Source organism: Scyliorhinus canicula, chromosome 17, assembly GCF_902713615.1.
Source record: "Scyliorhinus canicula chromosome 17, sScyCan1.1, whole genome shotgun sequence".
Classification (NCBI taxonomy): Eukaryota; Metazoa; Chordata; class Chondrichthyes; order Carcharhiniformes; family Scyliorhinidae; genus Scyliorhinus; species Scyliorhinus canicula.
The window spans coordinates 30799889-30818554 of record NC_052162.1 but is presented as its reverse complement, the minus strand read 5'-3'; the positions used below and the strand labels follow the sequence as shown (position 1 = coordinate 30818554).

The window sequence follows — 18666 nt, the reverse complement described above, 5'->3', positions numbered from 1 at the left end:
ACGGTCCACTGTGGCTGGCAGAGTTGGTGCATTGCTTTCCTGATTGATAGCAGGTTAAAGTCCATTTGTAGCTTTTTTCTCTCCGCCGGAAGCTCTACCATCGGGGCCTCGGAGTACTTTCTGTCGACCTCCAGAATAGAGTCGATCAGTTGTTGCCTGGCCCCCCTCTTCCTTATCTCTACGTGCCTTTGTAGGCTATAATCTCTCCCCTCATCACAGACTTTAGTGCTTCCCAGAACGTGGAAAGTTTAGACTTCTCCATTCTGGTTATTAGTAACGTACTTTCCTATGACTTGTGATGTTTTCTGGCAGAAGACCTTATCGGCCAAGAGGCCCGTGTCCAACCTCCAAGTGGGGTGTTGGGCGCGGCCCATCTCCAACCTCGCATCCACGTAATGTGGAACATCCACGTAATGTGGAACATAGTTGGTGATAACTACCGCAGAGTATTCTGCATTTACTATTCCTGGAAGCATCGCTTTTCCCAATGCAACAAAATATATCCTTGAGTATGCTTTGTATACCGGCGAAAATAATGGGAATTCTTTCTCACTTGGGTGCAGGAACCGCCATGGGTCCACCGCCCCATCTGTGCCATGAAGGGGCTGGTTTAGCACAGTAGGCTAAACAACTGGCTTGTAAGGCACCGGAATGTGGTGACTAGGGGCTTTTCACAGTAAGTTCATTGAAGCCTACTTGTGACAATAAGCTATTATTATGAATGCTCCCAGTTCCCTAGCCATGCCTGTCCTTTTTCCCGATCTGGGGTTCGATCGGTCCGTTAGTGGGTCCTGTACACAGTTGAAGTCACATTTCCCCACCCCACCATGATCAGTCGGTGTGTGTCAATGTCGGGTATTTCCAGCATGGTCTTTTTTATGAAGTCTGTGTCATCTTGGGCCACCACTTTTCACTTCTCCTTCCAGGGCGCCGATCCTGTCACTCTGGTCCATCGAGGCCTTCTTCAGGTCGAGCATTGTCTTCTCCTGTGTTTCCACTTTCTGTCCCAGCCCGTCAATTGCCTTTTGCATGGTGATCATCGTCTCTGCCACCACCATCTTGACAGCACCTGGATTTTTATCCTGATCGCCTCTTTCATGGTGGTCAGCTCCTTCATAAGGAAGATCTTCCATTTGTCTCCACGTAGTGTGTGTGGGGGGGGGGGGGGGGGGAGAGAGAGAGAGGCTGATGCTTGGGTCATTAGTCACCCTCTCCTGGGTAGCCAAGGCTCCTTCACCTCGTGGTTCCGCCATCTCGTCAGCCTGCTGCTTGTGGCGCTTTCTGCCATGTCTGCGTCTCTTTGGCCCCTAGAGCTCCTGTTTGCTGGCATTCTTTTGTAGTTATTCTCTTCTTGCCATTGAGATAAATTTGTCTTCGAATTTTTGGCACAATTCGACTAAAATTGCCTTTTTGGTTCTGGTCTGAAGGAGAGCCACCTGATATGTGTCCGTTCAGCACATCTCCATCATTGGAAGTGATCATGGTTCTTCCAAAGAGCTATCCAATTAATCCTAATCTTCTGCTCTTTCTCTATAGATCTGAATGCTTTTTCTCTATAGATCTGAAAAATGTTCTTATGTATTTATCCAATTATTTTTTAGAAATTATTATTGAATCTGCTTTAATTGACCTTTTAGGCAGTGTGTTGCGGGTCACGTCAACTCGGTGCATAAACACTATTTTCCTCATAGCGACTCTAATTCTTCTGCCAATCACTTTAAATCAGCGTATTATGCTCACTATAAAATGCTCGTTTCAGCTGTGTCCAGCACACAAGTATAAAACTTTGAATATTGTGAACATCGCCACAGTTTGTATTCAGCATGAAATGTAATATTACATTCCCTCACAAGATGGAGCCAGAGCACAACTAGCAACCAACATGCAACTGAGAGTACTCCTCTGTAGTCCACTGTCTCCACCCATTATAGAGATGAATGCAAGGGCTTGTGAAGATAACCTTCAGTGAAGCTGAATATTGTAAATGAACAGCTTTTCTCCTGACCTTAAATTGGAGGGCAGATAATTAGTGAAGTAGCTGAAGGTGGTTGAGCTAAGCACCTTTTCATCGAAGAATTCCTAGACTGGCTACAGTCATAACTGATGGATTGTCAAGTTTTCCTGTTGACCTCTTTTGACTTCACTTTATTTTGGTGAAACATTTCCTTGATAGTGAGTGTAGCTACTGTCATCATTCCTCTAGTGTTTAGTCCTTGTGTCCATATCTGGCCAGATTATGATGATTGAGTGTTTCTGTCAGTCTGTAAAAACTTAGCGTTGTTGGACTTCTGGTAGTGGCGATGAGGTGAGCAGTCACACACAAGATGGCTCCCGTTTAGGGACTTGGTTTTTGACCCTTCTGCCCTGTTAACGGGCATAGATTTGGGAAGAAAAGTGGGGTAATTGTAGTTTGTAGGTTCCTCCTCCAGAGGGGGACGGCTGGAGGATACATTACAAACCTGATGCCGAATAGAGGCCCCTCATCAAATTCAGAAGGCCCTCGGGGCATAGAGGTGAAAATGGCAGAGTCTAGGGCAGCATGGTGGCTCAGTGGTTAGCACTGCTGCCGCACGGCGCTGAGGACTCGGGTTCGATCCTGGCCCCGGGTCACTGACAGTGTGGAGTATACACATTCTCCGTGTCTGCATGGGTCTCACCCCCACAACCCAAAAAGATGTGCAGGGTAGGTGAATTGGCCACGCTAAATTGCCCCTTAATTGGCAAAAAAATTGGGTACTCTGAATTTTAAAAAAAATGTCAGATCTGCCGTGTCGCTGTTGCATCAAATGGAAAACGGAGTTTTAAAAAATATATTTTTATTCAAGGCTTTTCAATAAAATATTAATACACAAAATATCAAAAGAATACCAAAGAACAACAAAAGACTATAACATCGACCTACTCAACAACCCCAACCCTTCAGCCCTTCAAACACCAACATCCGACCATGTCCGGCCCACCCCTTGCTGACCCCTCAATCCTCCTTGAAGATATCAATGACCGGTTTCCACCTCCGAGTGAACCCTTCTATCGACCCCCGCAGGGCGAATTGGATCTTCTCTAACCGCAGGACTTCTGCCAGGTCACTCACCCAAACCATTGCCTTCAGCAGCTCCGGGTCCCTCCAACATAAAATCTTTCTCCCAGCAAAATCTGTCTCCAGGGTATCAGGCAAATACATTGGTCCCTCTTCCCCCTGTACTCCCAGGTCTTCCGACACCCCAAATATCTCCAGCTCCGGACCACCCTTACCCCCAGAACATCAAACATAACATCTGAGAACCCCTGCCAGAACCCCCTCAGTCTTGGACATGCCCAAAATATGTGGACATGATTCGCAGGCTCCCCCCGTGCACTGCCCACACCTATCCTCCACCCCCTCCCACCTCCTAAAATTCATTTTCATCCCCTCCACCAATCGAGCCAAATTCAACTTTTGCAGCTGGCTCCAGCCCTGCGCCACCTGGACACCGAGGTATCTAAAGCTCACCCTAAACGGCAGCTCCCCTACCTCCTTTCCTGCCCCTTAGCATTGATCAGGAATACCTCACTCTGCCCCAGATTCACTTTATATCCCGAAAACCGGCCAAATTACCCCAAAATCTCCATGATCTCCCCAATGCAGCCCAACGGGTCCGAAATATATAATGGCAGATCATCTGCGCACAACAAAACCCTATGCTCGAAACCCCTGCCCCCCCCAACTCAATCCTTCGTGCCCTGAGCGCCATTGCCAGTGTTTCCATTACCAAGGCGAAAAGCAATGGGGAGAGCGGACATCCCTGCCTTGCTCCAATCTGAAACCAAAAGTGCCCCAAACTCACTCAGTTTGTCCGCACATTTGCCACTGGCACCTTACACAGCAACCAGAGCTAATCCACAAACCCCTGTCCGAAACCAAACCTCCCCAACACCTCAAACAAATAGAGCTACTCCACCCAATCAAAATCCTTCTTTGCGTTCATTGCCATCAACCTTCTGTGCACCCACCCCCCCCAACCAAGGGCATCATAATCACATTCAATAACCTCCTGAAATTTGCCGATAACTGCCTTCCTTTCCCAAAATCTGACTCAACTTCCCAATCAACCCTGGCAATACAGTCCTCAATCTGTGACGTAAGAACCTTTGCCAGTAACTTGGCATCTACATTCAACAGCGATATCGGGTGGTATGACCCTCACTGCTCCGGGTACTTATTCTTTTTAAGAATCAGGGAGATAAAAGCCTGGGACAAAGTAGGGGGAAGTTCCCGCCTCTCCCTCGCTTCATTCTACGCCCTCACCAGCAGTGGCCCGAGGTCCACCCCAAAAGTCTTATAAAACTCCACTGGGAACCCATCTGGACCCGGAGCCTACACTGCCTGCATCACCCCATGCCATCCATCACCTCCCACAGCCCAATCAGGGCCTCCAAGCCTTGCACTTGCCCCTCCGCCACCCTGGGACACTCCAACCCATCCAGGATCCCCCTCATCCCCTCTTCCCCCCTCGGGGGCCCCGACTCATAAAGCCTCCTATAAAAGGCCTCATATACCCCATTCACCCCCTCTGGATTCATCACCACCTTACTCCCCTCATCCCTCACTCTAAGAATCTCCCTAGCCACTGCCTACTTCCTCAACTGATGGGCCAGCATCATTCTTGACTTCTCCCGATTTCATACACTGCCCCACTGGCCCTCCGCAACAGCCACACTGCCTTCCCTATCGACACAAACCCAAACTCCATCTGCTGGAGCCTCTGCCTCTCCTTCAACAACCCCTCCCCTGTGACACCAAGTACCTCCTATCTACCCTCATGATCTCCTCAACCAATCTTGCTTCTCCTCCCTCTCCCTGTGAGCCCAAATCAAAATAAACTCTCTCCCCCCCCCCTCACTATTGCTTTGAGTGCCTCCCATAACACAGCTCTGACCCCCCCCCCCCCCCCCCCCCCCGTATCATTCACCCCCACATAACCCTGAATGGCAGCCCTCATCCGCTCACACACACCTTTATCAGCCAATAGCCCCACATCTAATCGCCACGGCGGCCATTGGGCCTCCCCCTGAACTACCCGCAAATGCATCCAGTGCAGTGCATAGTCAGCGAACACGATTGCCAAATACCCGAGTCAGCCACCTCCGCCAGCAGCGTCTTGTCCAGATCTCTACCCACTGCTAACCTTCTCAACGGCTTTGGGCTCGACCATTCCAGGCTCGGATCCAGGACAGTATTAAAATCCCCCCCCGTAATCAGCTGATCCGTATCTAAATCCAGAATCCTCCCCAACACCCGCCTCATGAAATCCACATCATCCCAATTCGGGGCTTACACATTAACCAGGACTACTGGCATCCCTTCCAGCTTCCCACTAACCACCACATACCTACCCCCAGGATCAGCCACAAAGCTCCCCACCTCAAACACCACCCTCTTATTGATCAACACCGCCACCCCCTTCGTATTCATATCCAGCCCCAAGTGGAACACCTGCCCCATCCATCCCTTCCTCAGACTCGTCTGATCCCCCAACTTCTGGTGCATCTCCTGCAGAAACACCACGTCCACCTTCAGACTCCTCAGATGTGTCAACACACGCAATTGTTTAACTGGCCCATTCAATCCTCGCACATTCCACGAGACCAACCTGCTCGGGGGTGGGGGGGAGGGCTCCCTGCACCCCCCTCCCCTGTCGAGCAGTCTTTCCCCTTCATGGGCTAGCCCCCATCCTGTGTCATGCGATCTTCCAGGCCCATCCTCGAATAGCCATTGCCATCTCTCCCTTCCCAACTGCGCCACACCAGCCACACCCATGTCAGCAACCCTCCCTCCCCATTCCCCTCCACCCCCAAATAAAGAACCAACCCCATTCCCCACCCACATCTTCCTTCTGGCAACCCCCACTTCACTTCTGTTAACTAGCCAGCCCAACTAGCATGGTAGCCACCGCCAAAGGCATGAAACTTCCCAACCCTGTCCAATCTACCCCCTCCCCCAGCCACCAACAAACAAAGAAGAAAGGGTAAAACCCAACACTCACCATTGTCGCTCCCTTGTTAAAACCCACTCCAAAATACCCACCCCAGACATTTTACCACAAACCCAAAGTTCCTCTTCAAAGTTCAGTGTCCTCACACTTCTCCCAGTCCATGGTCTCTCATAAAGTCCATCGCCTCCTACTGCGAGTCAAAATAAAACTCTTCTGGTAAGTCACCCACAAGCGGACAGGGTAGGGTACAAAACCCCAAACTACATCCCTTCTTGAAGAGGGTAGCCTTTACCTGGTTGAACCTGACTCACCTCATTGCCAGCTCCACACCCAGGTCCTGACAGCTTGTAGCTCACTCGTTTCCCAGGTGCACCTCCTGGTCTGCCTCGCGCAATGCAAAATCTTCTCCTTGTCCAAGAAGCAGTGCAACAGCACCACCATCGTCCTCGACGTTTCCCCCACCTGCGGCCTCCTCCTCAGTGGCCTGTGCAGCCGATCCCTCAAGGGACTGATCAAAGACCCCCTCCCCCATCAACTGCTCCAACATCCTTGCCACACACTTGACAGAGTCTACTCCTTGATACCTGGGGCATCCAGACTATCCTTAAATATTGTCGCTGGAGTTCCAACTTTACTCTCAGCTTCTTCTGGCTGTCCACCACCATCCCCAACTCCGCCACCAGTGAGGCCATCTGCTCCTCATGCTTCCCCACCACTTCCTCCACCTTCTGTATCACCAACCCCTTAACGTCCAGCCTCTGCCCCACTTTCTCAATTGCTGCCCTGAGTGGCCAGCCACCTTAGCCATGTTCTATTAGCCTTCCTTCCTCTCCTCTGCTGCCGGAACTGATTATTTAGAAACTCCATCAGTTGCTCCGTCGACCACTGGGCGGGCAGTGCTGCCCCCTTGCCCTGCGCTACCTTGACCCGTGGCGCACCACAAGATCTGCATTTCTCCAACTGCTCCCTCTTGTAGCACTTCTCATCCTCTGATCCATGCATCAGACTCACCAGAGGAGTATTACCTTCCCATGGCACTCGCATACCTTTCACCCTCAAAAAGACCCCCATACGGGTGGGGAACGACCAACAAAATCCACCTAGACTGAGAGTCACTAAATGTGCAACCACTCACTCCATGGCCGCCACCAGAAGTCCAACAATGGAGTAGTTAGTGTAATTCCTCATGGGGGAATTCAAAGTGAGCCCTCCTGAGGAGGTCCACCGGTCACTGCGACAAAAGCCCTGATCCAGGGATCCATCACAGGCTTTCATAGTCTGTCTCCATAGATATCTGGACAACGAGCGGATGTTATGTCCGAGATTCTGGGGTGGCCCCGAGTCCAGAGGTGCCGATATTTGCCGGTGTCGGATGATATTGGCAGTCCAAGTGAGAAGAGAGGCTGATGTATTGGCCTTTGCCTCCCTGATGGCCAGAAACCGGTCTTGTTGTGCTGGCGGGACTCGGAGCTACCGAAGTTGGGGGTGTGGGTGAGCGACCTGGCAGAATTCCTGCATTTGGAGAAAGTCAAGTTCACCTTATGGGGAGGGGAAGGAAGGGTTCACCCGGAGGTGGAAGGTGTTTATCAATTTCTTCAAGGTGAATTAAGGTGTCGGTGGGGGTGAGGGGTGTGTGGGGGGGAGGGGACAAGGGGGGAAAATTAAGAGGGCAGGGAGAATTGTGGGTTTGGTATCGTGGGATATTGGGGCCTGTGTGGTAGTCACCACTAGCAGTATTATATATATTATGGTAAGGCTCGTATAATAGAGTTACATGGGTAAATCCCTGCCTGCTGGCTCCGCCCAGTAGGTGGCGTATAAATGTGTGTGCTCACTGGTGCTGCAGCCAGTCTGGTTCCAGCTACAGGAGGCACAACATCTTTGCTCAATAAAGCCTCGATTATTCCATTACTCTCGTCTTTGTGGTAATTGATAGTGCATTAATTTATTGAGCAAAGATTTTTTAAAACCATGGATCTCCGCATCAAGGCTGATCGCCTGCAGCTGAGCCCTCAAGCAGCCAACGCTACGTCTTTGAGCACTGGCTAGCCTGCTTCGAAAGCTACCTCCGAACAACCGCGGAGGAACCCTCTGATTCGCAGAAGCTCCAAGTGTTTTATTCACGGGTGAGCCCTGACATTTTTCCTCTCATCCAGGATGCGCCCACTTACTCCGAAGCGATGGAGCTCCTGCAGGGACATTACTTTCGACCAGTCAATCAACTATACGTCAGGCACCTCCTGGCCACGAGACAGCAACTCTCCGGGGAGTCTCTGGACAATTTCTGGCGTGCCCTGCAGATCCTAGGTAGGAACTGTTACTGCCAGGCAGTTTCGGCAGTCCAGCGCACAGAACTTTTAATTTGAGACGCTTTCATTACGGGCATGAGGTCTGCGTACGTCCGCCAGCGGCTACTGGAAGGGAGCACGCTTGATCTTGCGGGAACTAGGCAGCGCGCTTACTCGTTAGAAGTGGCCCCCCGTAACGTCCAGTCGTAAGCTCCCGACCGCGCGGCACCCTCGTGGGCATCATGGGCCCCACCAGCTGCCGACTCCAGCTCACCGCAAGCCTGTGCCACGCGGCAGCCAGCCAACCCTGGGGGACCCAAGTGCTATTTTTGCGGGCAGAACAAACACCCCAGGCAGCGCTGCCCGGCGCGGAGCGCGACCTGCAATGGATATGGGAAGAAGGGACACTTTGTTTCTGTTTGCCAGACCCAGTTGGTCGCCGCTATTTCCAGGCCCGGCATTCCTGCACCCCCCCCACGTGCGACCCAGGGGCGCCGCCATCTTCCTCATCGCCAGCCACGTGCGGCCCGTGGGCGCGCCATCTTCTTCATTGCAAACCACGTGCGGCCCATGGGCGCTGCCATCTTTGATGCCCCCCACCATGTGCGCTCTGTGGGCGGCGCCATCTTCGGCTCCATTTTGGACGGCTTCTCAGGACCCCTGCTCGTCTGGCCGTTCATCGCCTGCCGCTACCTCCACCACTGCTCACCAGCCCGGGGCCTCCCAGCATCTGCCGCAGCTCGCCTCGATCACTCTGGACCAGTCCCGGCCCCGCAACCTCACGACCGCAACAACGACGGTGAAGATCGATGGGCACGAGTTGACCTGCCTTTTTTACTCCGGGTACACGGAGAGCTTCATCCACCCCACTACGGTAAGGCACTGCTCCCTCCCGGTACACCCGGTCACCCAGAAAATCTCCCCAGCCTCCAGATCCCATTCCGTGGAAATCCGGGGGTACTGCATCGTGACCCTCACCGTCCAAGGCGTAGATTTTAGCAACGTCCGGCTCTACTTCTGCCCCCACCTCTGCGCTGCCCTGATACTTGGCCTGGACTTCCAGTGCCACCTCCAAAGCTTAACCTTAAAATTCGGCAGACTCCTACCCCCCTCACGGTGTGCGGCCTCACAACCCTTAAGGTCGACCCGTCGCCACCAGGAGCAGACGGTACAGTGCCCAGGACAGGACCTTCATCAGGTCGGAGGTCCAACGGCTTCTGCGGGAAGGGGCCATTGAAGCCAGCAACAGCCCCTGGAGAGCTCAAGTGGTAGTAGTAAAGACTGGGGAGAAGCACAGGATAGTCATTGACTACAGTCAGACCATCAATCAGTACACGCAGCTCGACGCATACCCCCTCCCACGCATATCTGACATGGTCAATCAGAGTGCGCAGTATCGGGTCTTTTCAACAGTGGACCTGAAATCTGCCTACCACCAGCTCACCATCTGCCCGGAGGACCGCCAATACACTGCATTCGAAGCAGATGCCCGCCTCTGTCACTTCCTTAGGGTTCCTTTCGGCATCACTAATGGGGCCTCGGTCTTTCAGCGAGAGAGGGACCGAATAGTTGACCGGTACAGACTGCGGGCCACCTTTCTGTACCTAGATAGCGTCACCATCTGCGGCCACGATCAGCAGGACCACGACGCAAACCTCCAATAATTCCTCCAGACCACCAAACTCCTTAATCTCACGTACAATAAGGTGAAATGCATGTTCCGCACCATAGCCATTCTTGGCTATGTCGTGAAAAATTGAGTTCTCGGGCCCGACCCCGATCGCATCCGCCCCCTCATGGAACTCCCATTCCCCCACTGCCCCACGGCCCTGAAACAATGCCTGGGGTTTTTCTCCCTCTGGGTCCAATGGGTCCCTAATTAAGCAAACAAGGCCCACTCATTCAGTCCACAGTTTTCCCCCTAACAGCTGAGGCCCACCAGGCCTTCACCCGCATCAAGGCAGACATCGCCAAGGCTACAATGCACGCGGTCGACGAGTCCCTCCCCTTTCAGGTCGAGAGCAATGCATCGGACGTAGCTCTGGCAGCCACCCTCAACCAGGTGGGCAGGCCCGTGAAATTATTCTCCTACACCCTTCATGCCTCTGAAATTCGGCACTCCTCTGTCGAAAAGGAGGCCCAAGCCATTGTGGAAGCTGTGAGACATTGGAGGCATTACCTGGCCGGCAGGAGATTCACTCTCCTCACTGACCAACGGTCGTTTGCCTTCATGTTCAACAACACACAGCGGGGCAAGATCAAAAACGACAAGATCTTGAGGTGGAGGATCGAGCTCTCCATCTACAATTACGAGATTTTGTATCGCCGGGGAAGCTCAACGAACCCCCTGATGCCCTATCCCGCGGTACATGTGCCGGGAGTCACCCGGTTCTTCCATTTCGTCAAGGCCCGCAACCTGCCCTACTCCATTGAGGAGATCAGGACCGTCACCAGAGACTGCCAAGTCTGCGCAGAGTCGAAGCCGCGCTTCTACCGGCCAGATCGAGCACACCTGGTGAAGGCATCCCGCCCTTTTGAACGCCTCAGCATGGACTTCAAAGGGCCCCTTCCCTCCACCGACCGCAATACGTACTTTCTGAACGTGATTGACGAGTACTCCCAGTTCCCTTTTGCCATCCCATGCCCTGATAAGACTTCTGCCACGGTCATTAAAGCCCTGCACAGTATCTTCACTCTGTTCGGTTTCCCCACCTATATCCACAGTGATCGGGATCCTCTTATATGAGTGATGAGCTGCGTCAGTTCCTGCTCAGCAACGGCATTGCCTTGAGCAGGACGACCAGCTACAACCCCTGGGGAAGTGGGCAGGTGGAGAGGGAGAAAGGGACGGTTTGGAAGGCCGTCTTGCTGGCCCTGCGGTCTAAAAATCTCCCGCTCTCCCACTGGCAGGAGGTCCTCCCTGACGCGCTCCACTCCATCCGTTCGCTCCTCTGCACCACGACTAACGAGACCCCTCACGAACATGTGTTTACCTTCCCCGGGAAGTCCACCTCCGGGGTCTCGCTCCCAACATGGCTGACAGTTCCTGGACCCGTCCTCCTTTGCTAGCATGTGCAGACCCATAAGTCAGACCTCTTGGTCGAAAGAGTCCACCTCCTACACGCGAACCCGCAGTACGCCTACGTGGCACACCCCGACGGGCGTCAAGACACAGTCTCCCTCCGGGACCTGGCACCCGCTAGATCCCCAACAACGGCCCCCCCCCCCCCCCCCCCCCCAGCTGCCTCATTCCCCCTGCGCCACTCACCCTCCCTCCAGCGAACCTAACCGCTGCCCCTGCCCCAGTAGGATCCGTCCTCCCACTGGTTCCACTCAGGGGTGACGAAGACCAGGACAACACGCTCCCGCAGTCACAGGTGACCAAGTCGGCGCCCACATCACCACCAGGACTGAGGCGATCGCAGAGGAGGGTCAAGGCCCCCGACAGACTGAACTTGTAATGTTTTCCACCACCCCCTCCAGACTCATTTTTTTAACGGGGGGTGAATGTGGTAGTCACCACTAGCAGTATTATATGTATTACGGTAAGGCTTGTATAATAGAGGTACATGGGTAAATCCCTGCCTGCTGGCTCCGCCCAGTAGGCGACATAAAATTTGTGTGCTCGCCAGTGCTGCAGCCATTCTTGTTCCAGTTACAGGAGGCATAACACCTTTGCTCAATAAAGCCTCGATTATTCCACTACTCTCGTCTTTGTGGTAATTGATAGTGCATCAGCCTGTTTTCTTTGTTCCTGTGGTATTTTGGTCTTCTGATATTTCTTTATACATATGCAAAAATGCCTCAATTAAAATATTAATTTTTTAAGGATGTCGGGGCGGAACTGGCAAAACGGCGAGCTGGGTTCAACAAGGCCAAGGTGACGCTCTACAAAAGCAAGGTACAGTTCGGAATGGAGTATCCGGCTTGCTTGCGTGCAAGTCCACCATGCTATCCCCTGGATCGTGTGAACCCGGAGGACCCCTAACGGTATGACAATTAAATAAGGGTAACTAACTACAAAGACATGAGGGAGGAGCTGGCCAGAGTTTATTGGAAAAGGAGCCTAGCAGGGAAGACAGTGGAACAGCAATGACAGGAGTTTTTGGGGGTTATTCGGGAGGCACAACAGAAATTCATCCCAAGGAGGAGGAAACATGCTAAGGGGAGGACAAGGCAGATGAAGAAAGTCAAGGACAGCATAAAAGCTAAAGGAAAAGTATACAAAGTGGCGAGGATTAGTGGGAAGCCAGGGGATTGGGAAGCCTTCAAAAGCGAGCAGAGGACAACTAAAAATGCAAGAAGGGGGGGAGAATCATAGAATTTACAGTGCAGAAGGCCATTCAGTCTGCACCAGCCCTTCCAAAGTGAACCATAATCAAGTCCACGTATCTATCCTATCCCCGTAACCCCCATTTAACCTTTTTGGACACCAAGGGCAATTTAGCATGGCCAATCCACCTAACCCGCACATCCTTGGACTGTGGGAGGAAACCGGAGCACCCGGAGGAAACCCACGCAGACATGAGGAGAAAGTGCAGGCTCCACACAGACAGTGACCCAGCCGGGAATCGAACCTGGGACCCTCGAGCTGTGAAGCAATTGTGCTAACCACTATGCTAACGTGCTGTATAAGAAGATGAAGTATGAGTGCAAGCTAGCTAGTAATATAAAGGAGGATAGGAAGAGTTTTTTTCAATATATAAAAGGTAAGACAGAGGCAAAAATAAACATTGGACCACCGGAAAATGTGGCTGGAGACGTAATAATTGGAAACAAAGAAATGGCAGATGAACTGAATAGTTACTTTGCATCAGTCTTCACGGTGGAAGACACCAGTGGGATGCCAGAACTCCAGGAGAACGAGGGGGCAGAGATGAGTGCAGTGACCATTACTAAAGAGGAAGTTCTGGGGAAACTGAAAGGAATGAAGGTGGCTAAATCACCGGGATCGGATGGACTACACCCCGGTTCTGAAAAAGATAGCTCAGGAGATTGTGGAGGCATTGGTGATGATCTTTCAGGAATCACTGGACGCAGGAAGAGTTCCAGAGGACTGCGAAGTGGCTAATGTTACGCCCCTGTTTAAGAAGGGAGGGAGTAATAGGCCAGTTAGCCTGACTTCGGTCATTGGTAAGATTTTAGAGTACATTATTAAAGATGAGATTAGGAGTACTTGGAAGTGCATGATAAAATAGGACTGAGTCAGCACGGCTTCGTCAAGGGGAGGTCATATCTGACAAATCTGTCAGAGTTCTTTGAGGAAGTAACAAGGAAGTTAGACAAAGGAGAACCAGTGGACGTGATTTATTTAGATTTCCAGAAGGCCTTTGACAAGGTGCCACATAGGAGACTGTTAAATACGTTAAGAGCCGATGGTATTAAGGGTAAGATCCTGGCATGGATAGAGGATTGGCTGACTGGTAGAAGGCAGAGAGTGGGGATAAAGGGGTATTTTTCAGGATGGCAGCTGGTGATTGTGGTGTGCCTCAGGGTTCGGTGCTGGGACCACAACTTTTCACAATATACATTAATGATCTGGAAGAAGGAACTGAAGGCACTGTTGCTAAGGTTGCAGATGATACAAAGAATTGTAGAGGGGCAGGTAGGCTGCAAAAGGACTTGGACAGGCTAGGAGAGTGGATAAAGAAGTGGCAGATGGAATACAATGTGGAAAAGTGTGAGGTTATGCACTTTGGAAGGAGAAATGGAGGCAAAGACTATTTTCTAAATGGGAAGATGCTTTTTTTAAATAAATGTTTTTATTCTCCATTTTCACATTTTCATTAAAAATTTACACCCCACCCACAGACAGTAAACGGTAACAAATACAAAATCAATCCCTTTAACAATAACAACGATCCCATCCTCCCACCACCCCAAACAACGGCCCACCTGACAATATATGCACCCAATAAAACAAACCCTCCCACGGTAGAAACAAAAAACAATGAAGAAAAAGAAAAAAGGAGTCCGGGACCGCCCATGGTCACCATAGAGTCCACTCCACAACCCCCCCCCCCCCCCTCCCCCACACTCAACGCCATCCAACCTCTGAAAGAGTAACGTACATGATACCCAAGAGTTGTAAACCACCCCCCCAAACTCCTCCCATCCACTGCCTTTTCTGAAACTCCTCCCCCCAACCTCGGTTCCTTCCCAACTTTCCACCCCGGCTAGACCACTCGGACCCTGTTCTGCCAGGCTCTGATGGCCGCAGCCCCTCCCCCCACCTCACTCCCGTTCACTGGCCAGCTTAAACCGGCCAGTGTGGAGGCCCCCGCCCAGGTCCCTTTTCCCCCATGCCCGGCCCTTGGAAAGCCCAGAAATCCCCTTTTAGCACACAAACCCGGCATATCCACCTGCACCCCAAAGAGCCCTCACTTCGAGTGAAAGTCCCATCACTTCCCTTGTCCAAATATATATAACATTGGCTCCTTTATCCCATACACCCGCACGCAGTGAAACATAAAAAAAGAAGAAAATACAGTCATGAGGTTACATCGGTGATGTACCATCAATTGTACGCGAGGCGAGTGATTTACCAAAGTCTGGCTTTAATTGACTAGAACACAGCTCTGCGATCGTCTACAATGGAAAGGGACGATCGTCAGGCGTCTGACCATTTATACCTCGTTAATAGAGGCGTGGTTAACTCAGCCTCTCAGCCAATCGGTCGAGAGGCACATGACCGACCAGGGCCAATGGTAAGCCGACGTTCTGGCCCAATGGCAGACAAGTATGCAGATCATATCACCACAATCGGCACATGGCCATTTCTCAATTTCTCAGTTCTGCCACAGTCTTTCTGCCTTCGCAAACTCCTCCACTGCTTCCGCCGTTCCAAAATAAAAGTCCTTGAGCTTGGAAGTCACCCTCAGCTTCGCTGGATATACAATGCCGCACTGCACCTTACTAATGTAGAGTGCCCTCTTCAACCGATTGAAAGCAGACCGCCTCCTCGCTAGCCTCCTCGCCAGCTCCACCGTAAAGTCCTGGTATACACGTATACCAGCTCCAGCCCACTGCACCACCCGCTTCTGCTTGGCCCAGCACAGGACCTTCTCCTTCACACTGTACCTACGGAAGCACAGAGTCTCTACCCTTGGCGGCTCACTCGCCTTTGGTTCAGGCCTCCACGACCGATGAGCCCGATCCAGTTCATAATGGAAGAGATCCTCCCCCTCCCCAAATAGTTGCGCCAGCATCCCAGCAAAATACGCAGTCGGCCTCGGCCCTTCAACTCCTTCGGGCAGCCCCACAATCCTCAAATTCTGTCGCCTGGATCTGTTTTCCAGCTCTCCATTTTTCCTCACAGTTCCTTGTTAATCTCCGTCTCCTTCCCCATCGAGGTAAGTTTTTTTTAAAATATAATTTTTATTGGAATTTTTTACAGAAAATATAAAACATAACGACAAACAATGAAATGCAACAAAATAACCCATAATAACCGTACCACCCCCAGACCGTATCGACGCATGTATCCCATCCCCCCAACCCCAATGAACAACAAAAGAACTTCAAAATAAATTTAAATTAAATAAACAAACATAGTCATCGTCCGCCCCCCCCCCCCACCTTTTCCCCCCCCCTTCCCCCCCCCCCCCCCCCCCCCCCCCCGGGTTGCTGCTGCTACTGTCCCCGTACCCTATCGTTGAGCCAGAAAGTCGAGAAAAGGTTGCCACCGCCTAGAGAACCCTTGTACCGACCCTCTCAGGGCGAATTTGACCTTCTCTAGCTTAATGAAACCCGCCATGTCATTGATCCAGGTCTCCACGCTTGGGGGACTCGCATCCTTCCATTGTAGCAAGATCCTTCGCCGGGCTACTAGGGATGCAAAGGCCAGCACACCGGCCTCTTTCGCCTCCTGCACTCCCGGCTCCACCCCAACCCCAAAAATCGCGAGTCCCCATCCTGGCTTGACCCTGGATCCCACCACCCTCGACACCGTCCTCGCCACCCCCTTCCAGAACTCCTCCAGTGCCGGGCATGCCCAGAACATATGGGCATGGTTCGCTGGACTCCCCGAGCACCTGACACACCTGTCTTCACCCCCAAAGAACCTACTCATCCTTGTCCCAGTCATGTGGGCCCGGTGCAGCACCTTGAATTGGATGAGGCTAAGCCGCGCACACGAGGAGGAAGAATTAACCCTCTCCAGGGCATCAGCCCATGTCCCGTCTTCGATCTGTTCCCCCAGTTCCCCCTCCCACTTAGCTTTCAGCTCCTCTACTGACGCCTCCTCCGCCTCCTGCATAACCTTGTAGATATCAGATATCTTCCCCTCTCCGACCCAGACCCCCGAAAGCACCCTGTCGCTCACCCCCCTCGCGGGAAGCGAAGGGAATCCCTCCACCTGCCGCCTAGCAAATGCCTTTACCTGCAGATACCTGAACATGTTCCCCGGGGGAGCCCAAATTTTTCCTCCAACTCCCCCAGGCTCGCAAACCTCCCATCAATAAACAGGTCCCTCAGCTGTCTGATGCCCGCTCTGTATTAACCCTGAAATCCCCCATCAATGTTCTCCGGGACGAACCGATGGTTCCCCTTAACGGAGCCTCCATCGAGCCCCCTACTTCTCCCCTATGTTCCCTCCACTGCCCCCAAATCTTGAGGGTAGCCGCCACCACCGGACTCGTGGTATACCTCGTAGGAGGGAGCGGCCACGGCGCCGTTACCAGGGCCCCCAGGCCCATATCTCCACAGGACGCCCTCTCCATCTGTCTCCATGCTGCCCCCTCCCCCTCCATCACCCACTTGCGCACCATCAACACATTGGCCGCCCAATAATACCCCGAGAGATTGGGTAACGCCAGCCCCCCCCATCTCTACCCCGCTCCAAGAAGACCCTCTTCACCCTCGGGGTCCCATGCGCCCAAACAAAGCTCATGATGCTGCTAGTCATCCTTCTAAAAAAGGCCCTAGGGATAAAGATGGGCAAACACTGAAAAAGGAACAAGAACCTCGGGAGAACCGTCATTTTGACGGACTGCACTCTACCCACCAGCGATAGCGGCACCATGTCCCACCTTTTAAATTCCTCCTCCATCTGCTCCACCAGCCTGGTAAAATTAAGCTTATGGAGAGTCCCCCAACTCCTGGCCACCTGCACCCCCAGATATCTGAAACTCTTCACTGCCCTCTTAAACGGGAGCCTCCCAATTCCCTCCTCCTGATCTCCCGGGTGTACTACAAATACCTCGCTCTTGCCTAAATTTAACTTATAGCCCGAGAAGCCCCCAAATTCCGCTAACAGCTCCATCACCCCCGGCATTCCCCCTTCTGGGTCCGCCACATACAACAGCAGGTCGTCCGCATACAGCGATACCCGATGTTCCTCCCCACCCCGCACCAGACCCCGCCATCTCCCTGACTCCCTCAACGCCACAGCCAGAATTTCAATCGCCAGTGCAAAGAGCAAGGGGGACAGGGGGCACCCCTGCCTGGTCCCACGGTAGAGCCTAAAGTACTCCGATCTCCTTCCATTTGTAACTACACTCGCCATCGGAGCCGCGTAGAGCAGCCTCACCCATTTGATGAATCCCTCCCCAAATCCAAACCGCTCCAGCACCTCCCACAGGTACCCCCACTCAACTCTATCAAATGCTTATCTCCGCCTCCCCCTCCACTGCTGGCATCATGATAACGTTTAGCAGTCTCCGCACATTCGTGTTGAGCTGCCATCCCTTGACAAATCCTGTCTGATCTTCGTGTATCACCCCTGGCACACAATCCTCTATCCTGGTGGCCAGGATCTTATAGATAGGTTTTTGATCAATAAGGGGATCAGGGGTTATGGGGAGAAGGCAAGAGAATGGGGATGAGAAAAATATCAGCCATGATTGAATGGCAGAGCAGACTCGATGGGCCGACTGGCCGAATTCTGCTCCTATGTCATATGTTCTTTGGGGGTGGGTCCACCATGCCATCCCCTAGATTATGTTTACCTGTTCCAGGGGCACCCCTAGTCTCTGATTGTCTGCCCTACTGACCACCCATACCTCCCACTGACCATGGAGGCCCCTGGCCTTGCGGCTGAAGCTAATAGGGAATTGGCAATCATAGTTACGTGAGCACTTCACACATCCTAAGTGGATTCACGTGGCTAGGAGTGCCACGTAGCATGTGGGGCTTATTGCCAAGTGTCCCAATTAGACCACGATGCGTGGACACTGCGGCTGAACACTGCGGGAGACAACACCACAGACGCAGCAGCCAACATCCGAACACCCAGAGGATAGGCCCCAGCCCTGTGGACATGTCCTTGGCTGGAGGGTGGGTGTGCGCAACAGCGCCCAGTCAAGGTAACGTTATGTGCAGGTGTCTGGGTGCAGGGTGTGGGGCCCGTTGAGGAGGGGCCCTGCTGCGACCAGGTGTGTGTGTGTGGAAGGGGGGAGAGGAGGGGG

The 18666-nt window shown here is 52.5% G+C and overlaps 1 protein-coding gene across 1 annotated transcript in view; it reads left to right on the top strand.

Moving 5' to 3' along the window:
• The first annotated feature begins 11860 nt into the window (after window positions 1-11860).
• atp7a (ATPase copper transporting alpha) overlaps window positions 11861-18666 on the top strand; it is a 144011-nt gene continuing 137205 nt past the window's right edge. The window contains exon 1 of the mRNA XM_038774532.1: window positions 11861-12250. The gene's annotated coding sequence lies outside the window, so the exon portion shown is untranslated. The remainder of the gene's footprint in view (window positions 12251-18666) is intronic.